A 9236-nucleotide genomic window follows, 5' to 3' on the forward strand; every position below is an offset into this window, starting at 1 on the left:
AAACTTGTCATGAATATCACGCATCAAGTTTTTGGCGTTGTTTCCAGGGAACTGGGATATTAAGAACACTCGATTTTTATTACTTTAGCCATTTTAATTTTATTGCAATTTAAATTTTTATTTCTTTTCTAATTTTTCATTTATTTTCTTCTAACAAGTTTTTCTAGTTTATGACCAGAAGAAACCCGTCAGGACCACTACTTTTTGAGGGTGAAATCGACCGCACAGTTTCCAAAAACTGAAGAGAAAGAAAACGAATCCTAAGATACATAGAGGACGGTCAAGAGGACGACACTTCAACCACAACCGAGGTGATGGCTAAAAACCAAGAAAATCCGCTACCTCCTGCGATTATTGCTGATCCAGTAAATCAGAATCCTGCTCCACGCACTATGTATGATTATGCTAAATCTAACTTAATAGGAACTGAATCGAGCATAGTTAGGCCTGCTGTTACTGCAAATAATTTTGAACTGAAACCTAACACCATTCAAATGATCCAATAGTCTGTTCAGTTTGATGGTTTGCAGGACGAGGATCCCAACGCTCACTTGGAAAATTTCTTAGAGTTTTACGACACTTTTAAAATTAATGGTGTTTCTGATGATGCCATTCGCCTTTGGTTGTTTCCCTTTTCGTTGAGGAATAAGGCTAAACAGTGGTTGAACTCATTGTCACGAGGATCAATCACTACTTGGGAACAAATGACCTAAAAATTTTTATTAAAATATTTTTCGCCGTCTAAAACAACCAAATTACATAATGATATCTTCTCTTTTGTGCAGATGGATTTAAAAACACTCTACGATGCATGGGAGAGATACAAGGACCTTTTGCGAAGATGCCCTCACCATGGGTTACCACTCTAGCTACAGGTCCAAACGTTTCACAATGGCTTGAACCCTTCAACTCGACAGATGATTAATGCAGCCGCTGGTGGAACTATCAATAATAAGACACCTGAGGCTGCTTACAAATTTATTGAGGAGATGTCACTGAATAACTATCAGTGACAAGTTATGAGGACAAAGCCAACCAAAGCAGCCGGTGTTTTCAACCTCGATGTGGTTACTATGCTATCTAACCAAGTAGAACTCTTAAATAAAAAGATTGACGGTTTATGTGGTTCTACTCAGGTACATCCAGTGATGAGGTGCGATTCAAATGGAGGAGGAGGATGCACAGAATATCAACCCTTCAACCCTAGCATCGAGGAGGAACAAGTCCAATATATGGGTAATAATAACTCTAGACCCCAAAATAACCCATATAGTAACACTTATAATGTAGGTTGGAGGAACCATCCCAATTTCTCGTGGGGCAGTCAAGGAAATCAAAGGCCAAAACATCCTCCGGGCTTTCAACAACCACCTTACCAGCAGGAAAATAAGTCGAACCTTGAGGAGATATTGACAAAATTTATCTCGGTGTCAGAAACTCATTTCCAGAATACCGAGACAGCCCTTAAGAATCAACAAGCGTCAATCTAAGGGCTCGAAACTCAGATAGGCAAACTCGCCAAACTGGTTTCTGAACAGCCACAAGGTAGTCTGCCGAGTAACACTGAATCTAACCCAAGGGAGCAAATCAATGCAATTACCATTCAAGATGCGGAAGGGTTAGTTGCACCTAAACTAGAACTGAAGCAAGAAACTGGGGTAAGTAAAGGTAAGGGTGAGGTGGACCACAATGACCAGAAACCAGTAAGTAAAGAATACAAACCTCATATGTCATACCCAAACGCGACAAGGAAAGACCGCACAGAAGAACAATTCGGTAAATTCCTTAAATTATTAAAAAATTACATATTAACTTACCGTCTATTGAAGCTCTTTCGCAGATGCCAAACGCAGTCAAATTCTTAAAGGAACTTTTAACAAATAAACAAAAGTTGGATGAGGCGTCGCATGTGGAGTTGAATGCAGTTTGCTCGGCCATTCTACAGAATAAGCTACCCAACAAATTGAAAGATCTAGGGAGTTTTACGATTCCTTGTTTAATTGGTAGTTTAGATGTTCATAATGCATTGGCTGACTTAGGGACAAGTATTAATGTTATGCCTTATAAAATGTTTAAATAGCTAGGTCTTGGGAAACCTAAACAAACTAGGATGAGCATTCAATTGGCTGATAAAACCATTAGATTTCCTAGGGGTATCATTGAAGATGTTCTTGTTAAGATCAATAAATTGATATACCCAGTAGACTTTGTTGTTCTAGACATGGAAGAGGATAGTAACACACCTTTAATTTTAGGACGACCCTTTTTAGCGACTGCTAGAACCATTATTGATGTTGGTACAGGTGAACTCACACTTTGTGTGGGAGACGAAACAATCACCCTTCAAGCTCGTACGAGTAACACATAAAAAATTGAAGGTGGTTGTATAAATCATTCTTCTAGTACTGATCATGTGGTGAAACGCTCTGTGCAGGAAACAATTACGAATAACGCATATGAGCCGTGTTCAAACAACAACAAAGGACCTATTTATGAAGAACGAAGGCTACAAATCAAGGAGCAAGATGAATGGTGGACACAAAAATTGAGAACACCCGATAAACCGAAACTGAGCCAGGACGAGCTCAATACCTTACCAAATCAACTTAAGGTTGGAGACAAACTACTACTAGATGCAGCATATCCTCGCATTGCCACTTCTGAACCTAATAAAGAAATTCCCCTTACGGTACTCAGTATTTTCCCATATGGTACAGTCGAGGTAATTCATCCCAAATTCGGCACTTTTAAGGTAAACAATACTCGTCTTAAACCTTATGTTGATAAAGTTGATAGCAGGGATGAGGAGTGTAAACTCCTCGTACCACCTTGACCATGCAGAAGAGAGGTAAGTCCAGCTTAAGACTATAAATAAGTGCTTCTCGGGAGGCAACCCGAGCACTAACAGTAATGATTTATTTAAATTATAGCTTTTCACATCTAACCTACTAACTGAATCTTCAAACACGGGGTTTTTCCCTCCACATGGCCAGGAACACGGGCTTGCCTTAGGCTGTGCTCACACCATAGTAGGAGACATGGTCGTGCGATACGGCTATGTGAAAACAAGGTAAGATTTTTCCCCAATACAGGATGCAATAAGTTACCACGGCCGTGCAACATGGCCGTGGGTGAAACTGCCAAAACAACACGGGTGTGAGACACGCCCGTGCCTTGAAACCTTGGTTGAAACTGAGAATGTAACATAGGCATACGGCACGCCCACGCCATCCACCCGTGGTCAACACTGTCAAAATGAACACGGGCGTGGACCTCTATACATGGGCGTGGGAGAAGTGAACGAAGCAAGATACGACCGTACGACACGGTTGAGTTCACCCACACACCCAAAGAACACGGGCATGGGCCGAATGTCAGACGCACCCAAATTCTAAATTCGCGAAACACACGGGCAAAAATTAGGCCACACGGTCGTGTCCCACGATTGTGTGCCCTAAAATCTATATAAACCCCTCACTATTCATCATCTCCCTCCCCAAAAATCCCTAACCCTAGCCGCTGCAAATTCACAAGCCCTACCCCCCCACGCCCATGCGCCGCCTACAATACCGATTCCGACACCCCAAGCTCCTTCCTTCTGCATTTGTTTACTCTTTTCTCTCTATTTTCTTTAAATATGTTGCTTATTTCATGATTTCTCTACTCTATTGAACTATTTTGAATGAATATTCATAGCTAGAATATTAAAATTCTCATGCTTGTTTATAAAAATTTTGTCATTTTAGTTACTACATTATGCTATACTCATTCATCTTTCCTTGTTCCATGAAATTTATGCTTACCCAAGTGCATTCATTCATATTTTCGTTACATTATTCCCATAATCCTATAACTTGATGCATTTAGTAGTTTTGTTTACTTCATCCATTACGTAAGTCTCATGAAATATTCCTATTTAGTTTTGTGCTTCCGTGCTATTTTTGGGAAGTATTTGTTGAACTTTGATTTTTCAACGCATGTACAATGTCATCCTCATGTGGTAAGAAGACCGTTGTTCCAATTTCGAAGAAAAGGAAAGGAGCAGCGTCATCCAGGTTCCCTTGGGACCCCACGGAGATTAGGCACCCATTCCTCCAGGTTCCCTTGGGACCCCACGAGGAATTACATCAGATATTACGGGCCCAACCCCTAGGTGTGGGCTGCTGCATTGACTGGGCCGTACTTGAACAGATTCATTTGGCTAACGCGGTCCGAGCCCTCCTGACGACTGACCCGTGGGGGCTCTTCTTTGAGATCGTCGAGCTGACATATCTAGAGTTCACATTGGAACTTTACTAAATGTTCTATCTTGACACCGTCATGACCAACTTCGACGATCCTAGAATGGTCCAGTTCCACCTTAGTGGTCTAGTACGCCAATTGAGTGTACTCGAGTTCGGGGTTACACTAGGGTTATACGCGGAGGAGTTCATGGACAACAATGAACTTGACACCCTCCACCGCCACATTCACTACTCCCCTTCAAAATGCTGGAGGGACCTTGTCCCTGCCTCGGCCACCTACGATCCTAGCCGCTGCAAGGTATCGACTCTCCCTCCATCCTAAAGGTATCTACATGCCATCTTAGCTCACACTCTGACAGGGAGACGAGAGAGCACCGGCGTCACCACCACCCACGACGCCTATTTCTTATGGAGCATGGCGAACGGGCACGTCCTCGACCTTGCTTACTTTATCGCCCTCGCCATCCGCCACCAAACGGAGCGACATAGGAGAGGGGTCATCTCTATCAGGCCCTATGTGACTTGACTGGCTCAGCACTTTGGGATTCTCAACACAGCTGTACAATTATCCTCCCTCATTCTCATCGGTCAGATGTCCCCACAGAGTATCTCAAGCATGCTAAGTATGAGGATGATCGAGAAAAGATGTGGCACCTACCCTCCTCAATACTGCCTCATCCAGTCCACCGAGGATAAGGATCCAGAGGACATTACTGATGATGTCCCTCTACGTCATAAGGACCCACCGTCTCAGCCACCACCACCCTCTCGTCCAGTTCATGCGGCGGCTTCATACGCTGACATCTCTGAGCGCCTTACTCAATTCGAGTAGTAGTGTTTTCAGCGCTTCGATAACATTGATGCTACTCTACAGCAAATTTGTCAGCACTTCTACATCTCATCGCCACCCTCACCTCGCGAACCATCAGCGATGAAGATATTTAAAAACTTTTATTTATTATTTTATGTTTTTACTTTTATTTTATTTTAAGACTATTTTTTATTTTTCTTTAAGTTTATTTTTATTAGGTTTTATAATTATTATTTTAAAATTTTTAATTTTGGCTATTTCATTACGAGTAATTATTATGCTTTATATATTTCTTAAAAAGTTCTTGATTCTATCACAGTTATAAAGAGCTCTAAAGCTCACTATTACTTAGGAACTTGAAACTCAACTCGGAAAGGTTCTCGACGACTACCATGCCCTGCTCGACCACGACCATAGCTACCATGAGATATAATATTCTTTTGACGCAGCACTTGTGGAACCCAACCTCTACCACCACCGGAGTATCCTCCTCCACCCTTATTAGTACCTTGGCCGATTACTTTCTATAACGCCAATTCATGGAATCCATTCATAACTCAGGAAGTTTTATTTCTTTCCCTATCTTATGATCTTATATTTACATTTTTCAGCATATCTATCTTTGTACATTAAGGACAATGTACATCCTAAGTGTGGGGGGGTTATTTATTTCTTTATCAGAAAAATCCTTAATTTCTGTCTTATTCTCTTATGATCTTCTCATATCATTATTAGAATGAATTTTGATTAATTTATGATTTTTATTGATATATCTGGAATTAAAACATAGGCATTCATGCATTGATTGTTTAAACTTTAAGACATTAGAGAATCAAGCATGATAAGTTGATTTTTGAAATTAAAATTTTATAAGTTGATTTTCCTAAGTTTAAGTATTATCTTGAGTTGAAATTCACAGGTTTAAACATCAAAAAACCATAATTTTTGTGAGATTTTGAGCTTTTAGAGCATCTATTATTCCTTTCATGCTCACTTTTATTATGAGTGCGTCAGTATTGATTTGTTATTCTAGAACTTGCTTGATTATGCATGTCAAGACCACACCATTTGATTTGATATGTCAAGATGATAAAGGCACTTAGGTTTAACCCACACACTCCACAAAAACCTACCTTCATAATTAACCCTTAGTGAACCCCTTTTAGCCTAACAAGCCATTAATTGATTTACCCTCAATATTAACCCATAACCCGTTATTGTTGAAATCCCCTAATTTGATCCCTATTTTTGTCGAGATTTGATTTGAACTAATTGTTTGGCTATGTTTTGTTCTTCTATGTATTTGATTTGTTCTTTAAAAAAAATAATACTTACATATATATTAGTAGAAATTCGTCATTTTTGAACTTGAGTGATTAATTCCATATTCTGAGAAGAAGCTCACTTGTATTCAACTGATGGCTAGTCATTTTTCTAGCTAGGTAATTTTTCAATTCAATCTCGATTCTAACCTTTTCTTTCAGCTTGTGACCACACCCCCTAACCAATGCCACATTACAACCCTCTAAAGACCTTTTTGATTGATGTATCATCTCAATATATAGTGGTGGAGATTTGATTTTCAAGCAAGCCTATGGTAATAACTTTTCATATTGACTAATGAGTGCTTTAATTGATATCCTTAAACACCTTGAGTGATTTAAGTGAATCTTTAGTGAGGATGTTAAATTCTGTGTTATTTTCATCAAAGGTAATCACTTAAATGAGGGGAGACACTTATGTTTTCATGATAAAATGCTCAACTTGGAATGTCTGAAACTTTGAAGTACTTTTAGTTGAATTTTCAATGTATAAATACTTATGGATTATTTTGAGATATTATTGATAGGAATTATAAATTGAGAATAATTTATTTTGATTGAGAGTTGAGGATTTTGCTTGAGGACAAGAAAATGCTTAAGTGTGGGGGTATTTGATAAACTGTAATTTATACATATTTTTATCCTATGCTTAGCACATTTTATGGATGATTTCTCCTTAGATTTGGTGAATTTAATGCTCCTAATCCTTTAATTTCATGTTTTACACTTAGGTGAGCATAGGAAAGTAAAAGGACCGAGAAACGGGCCAAAAACAGAGAAAAACGAGCCAATATAGGAAATCAACACGGCCTGGACTTTCTCACACGAGCATGTCACACGGCCGTGTCCCTTTGGCAGGATTAAAGTACGACTTACACGGGTAGACTACACGCCCGTGCCTGTTCAACAGCCTTGACCATGGGCTGGAGTAATCGCAAACGGGTGTGTCACACGGACGTGTCCCTACCAAGCCCAAGTATAATCCTATTCAAAAAAAGGCCAATTTTAGGGGCTCTGAGGCATTCTAAAGCCTATTTAAACACCCGATGAGGCACTTAGAGGAGGGACGCAGAGTAGGAAGCAAGGAATTACTCAAGGAAAGCTGATTGATCCATCTCAGAAGCCGGATTCATCATCAGACTGAAGATCTCTCTTCAAGTTCCTTTAGGAGTTTTGGGTTTTCTTATGTTTTGTTATCTTTATGCTTTTGAGATGTTTTCCTTTATAAGTATGAACTAAAACCCCTAAATACCTAAGGGGAATGAACCCTAAGATGGATCTTGTTATTATTATCTGAATTGTATGATAAATATTTGATCTTAATTATGTGTTCTTAATTCTTGTTTTAATATTCCAGGATATTAATTCAAGTTAACGCTCTTATTCAGAGGAGGAATAGACCCTGTCTAAAAGTAAATTTGTCGTAATTAAATGGAGTTGATTGTGCGCCTAGAGGTAGGGTGACAAGATTTTGTCAGATTAGGGTGAGACCTAATAAGGGAATCCATAGATCGAGTTAATGCAATTCTAGGGTGTTAATTAGAAAGAGATTTCAACAATTCAACCTAGGGTTAGACGCTATTAGTCTCGAGAGAGATAATAATATAACTTAGGGATTTCTACGGATCAAGTCAAATGAATAAATCGTCTGATTCAGAGTCAAATAACAAGTAAAGTCTAGGTGGATTTTTCCTTAGGTATTGTTTTAATGAATTGAATTTTCTAGAAAGTATTTTCCCAAATTTTCTTTTTGTGCATTCTTAGTTTAGTAATTAGTTTAGATAACCAAACCTCTTGATTTTTAGGCTAGATAATAAAAAGAAAGTAAATATTAGTACTCATAGTTCCTTTGGGTTCGACAATCCAGTCTTGCTGAACTATACTATTGTTCGATAGGTACACTTGCCTTAATCGTGATAATAAGTTAGTCTCAAGAACGATTCATTTATAAATTTTTAAAACTTGTCATGAATATCACGCATCACACTCCTTCATGTTGGACTGAGCTGGGTGTGTAGCGTGTTTTGGGCCTTGAGCTAGTATCTGATACCGAGGATAAGGTTAAATTAATTCCGAATCGACTGAAGGCGGCATCAGACAGACAGAAGTCATATGTGGATCTGAAGTGCAAGGAAATTGAACATTCTGTGAGAGACTTTGTCTTTCTGAAGGTCTCGCCATGGAAGAAGATACTAAAAGTTGGGCGTAAGGGCAAGTTGAACCCAAGGTTTATTGGGCCTTACCGCATACTGAGATAAGTAGGACTAGTTGCCTACCAGTTAGAGCTACCTCTGAAAGTGGAGCGGATTCACAATGTGTTTCACGTCTCTATACTGAGACGCTACCGCTCTAATCCTACGCATGTGGTACCAGTTGAGGAGATTGAAGTTAAACTAGATCTAACTTTCGAGGAGAAACCAGTCCAGATTTTAGATCGAGAGGTGAAAGTTTTGAGAAGGAAATCAATTCCGTTAGTGAAAGTTCTATGGCGGAACCACAGTTCTGAGAAGGCTACGTGGGAACCTGAAGAGGCGTTACGACAACAATACCCTCACCAATTCTGACTAGGTAAATTTCAAGGCTGAAATTTTTTTTAAGGAGGGTAGAATTGTAACGCCCCAAATTTCGAAAATCCCTATTAAATTTATTTTTGTGTGTTTGTGATGTAGATTTTTGTTGCCTTAGTGGTTTAGTGCTTTGGGAGTGCTTGGGAAGTCATGGGTTCAAGCCTTGGCTTGAGCAAAATTTTTTCTCCTACTTGAATAAACCCTTGTCTCTAGCTGGTAGACTCCTAAATTAATGTGAGTAAAGCATGACATAAAAAGCTTTCTAGCTTAGTGGTAAGTGGCGTGTGGAGTG

General features: G+C 39.3%; 1 non-coding gene across 1 annotated transcript; it reads right to left on the bottom strand.

Moving 5' to 3' along the window:
* Nucleotides 1-753: 753 nt before the first annotated feature.
* LOC128281543 (small nucleolar RNA R71) lies at nt 754-859 on the bottom strand. The gene has a single exon (XR_008271771.1). It is a non-coding gene; the product is annotated as a small nucleolar RNA R71 (small nucleolar RNA).
* Nucleotides 860-9236: the final 8377 nt, after the last annotated feature.

This window comes from Gossypium arboreum, chromosome 1, assembly GCF_025698485.1.
Source record: "Gossypium arboreum isolate Shixiya-1 chromosome 1, ASM2569848v2, whole genome shotgun sequence".
NCBI lineage: Eukaryota > Viridiplantae > Streptophyta > Magnoliopsida > Malvales > Malvaceae > Gossypium > Gossypium arboreum.